Below are 2,231 nucleotides of genomic sequence, written 5' to 3'. Positions count from 1 at the left end.
TATATATATATATATATATATACAGTAAACAGGTGATATCAGAATATGAAAAACAACCACTGTGAAAGGAAAGAGAAATTTCAAGCGCTTTCGTGACTTCTTACATTATCAAGGAACTAATATATATATATATATATATATATATATATATATATATATATATATATATATATATATATATATATATATATATATATATATATACATACATACATACATACATATGAAATTAGAATTCGGTTATTCAAAAATTTTATCTATTAATGATAGTTTTTTCACTGAAATGGTTTAAATAAAAAGTTAATTTTGCGCTAAACCTGACTTTGAAACCTTATCTCAGCTATTGTATTAGCTGTATTATATTAGCCTTTATCAATTCTTCGTCTTTCTGTTTGAAATAAAAAATAATTTATTTCTGTTTCTTGAAAGTCCTTCTATGAACATTTATAACTGCATTACACATCATCAGATGATTGTATTCTGCTGTCTAACCTAGAAGGTGTTCCTTCATCAGTAAACTTTGTATTTAACTTATTTCGGGTGAATTTATTGCAGATAAATTGACAATAGTTAAGTTGTAATAAAGTTGGTAGAATTACCGACAGTATGTAAAGTAAAAGGACACAAGTGCAACTAATGTGACATTTATTGTGGCAACGTTTCGCTCTCCAGGAGCTTCATCAAGCCATTACAAACAATACATGGACACAGAGGGTATATAAAGGCTCAGAGTGAGGTGCAATACTAGTGAGGTAACATTTCGATGTTTAGTAGTGGTAGTAGTAGTAGTAGTGACAAAAGTAATACAATATGATAGAGCAATTAATTCGTACATGAGTAAAAGCTTTTATATCCTTTTACAGGCAGCCTGAATTTTTTTTTTCCTTTGCTCGATTTCGTTGATTTTTTTACCAGAGACTTTAGGCATATTGAGCCTCATGTGGTGAAAGTTGCATCAAGATCGTCCAATAAATAAAGTTATAAAAAATAAAAATGTGAAAAATTGGACATGGCAACACTTATAGCAACGCAAGTCAATATTGGCAATCTCGAAATCATTGTTGATAATCACAAATGATAAAGTAATGCCAAATTGACTTTCTAATGGATATAAATAATGCAATAACATGTTTTATGGTACCCAAAAAAAATATTATTATGTCTTGACTTTATTTAAAAAAAATTTTTTGCACTTTACATCAATTTATGCAAAATTGAAGGTATTATTACCCAAGACAACTCCATTACAAAGTCAAACAGGCTCCCCTGAATAACTTTTGTAAAATTCAGAATGATCGGTTCATAAATAATGGTTTTACCTCAGAAAAATACAAATAAATGCACTTTTGAAAAAAATCAACAAATACATTGAACATTACTATACAGTGGGTAAAAATACTCATAGTGCCTTTATACGTTTATTGAGAGTAGAACTGGTTATATAGACATTATTCCTGAAGTTCCATGAAGATCCCTTTATCCTGAAGTTCTCTGGTGGCCGGCCAATCATAAAAATCCATCCCAATCAATCTGAAAAGAAAGAAATGAATTCTCAAAATCCTATTCCCAGTGATTATGTACAGATACATGTAATTGCACCCATATATGATATTTATACACATACCAATATAAAAATATACCAAAAAAACACTAATAATTACGTACCTATGACTGGATGTAGGTGGACACATGATTATCTAATGTCCTCCAGGCAGCAGTGGAGGTAGTAGTTGTGGTAGTAGCAGCCGTGGTGGAGGTGGGCATATTTGCGGGGCTCCTATATTTTGTCTAACTCTGAACATGAAATATCCAATAGTTTAGCTGAACATGAAATATCCAATAGTTCAGTAGCAGTGAACAAGGACAGGTGTTGAGAGGAGGGAGGTGGTACTAGCATCGTGGCGGCGTCACCAACCACAGCAGCTGCTGCTCACTTTCCTTGTATAGACCTTATCATTGCTTCTATGTGCCTTTTCCTCTTGTGGCTAATGTTCTTGGCAAACTGTTTCTTCTTTGCAGGCATTGTGTACCAAAAATGTATACAATGAAAGGCAAAAAGTAACGTCCCAAGGGTAGTCAGCTGTCAGACAAAGTGACACACCCCCTGTCTCTTCAGACTTCTAGTCGGCATTGACTTGATATGGTGTGAGCAGCTCCTTCTCACAGCTAACCTGATGGTTGCCAGTTACTATTTAGAAGATCTAGCTAAAAAATACACCAAAAAAAAAGGA

General features: G+C 32.7%; 1 long non-coding RNA gene across 1 annotated transcript; it reads right to left on the bottom strand.

Moving 5' to 3' along the window:
• Positions 1-1,405: 1,405 nt before the first annotated feature.
• LOC138852212 (uncharacterized) lies at positions 1,406-1,794 on the bottom strand. The gene is made up of 2 exons (XR_011391603.1): positions 1,666-1,794; positions 1,406-1,530 (listed from the first exon to the last, which is right to left on the bottom strand). It is a non-coding gene; the product is annotated as an uncharacterized lncRNA (long non-coding RNA).
• Between the last annotated feature and the right edge of the window lie 437 nt (positions 1,795-2,231).

This window comes from Cherax quadricarinatus, unplaced genomic scaffold (assembly GCF_038502225.1).
Source record: "Cherax quadricarinatus isolate ZL_2023a unplaced genomic scaffold, ASM3850222v1 Contig5110, whole genome shotgun sequence".
Taxonomy (NCBI): domain Eukaryota; kingdom Metazoa; phylum Arthropoda; class Malacostraca; order Decapoda; family Parastacidae; genus Cherax; species Cherax quadricarinatus.
The sequence above is the reverse complement of the archived record's forward strand: the minus strand, read 5'-3'. Positions and strand labels throughout refer to the sequence as shown.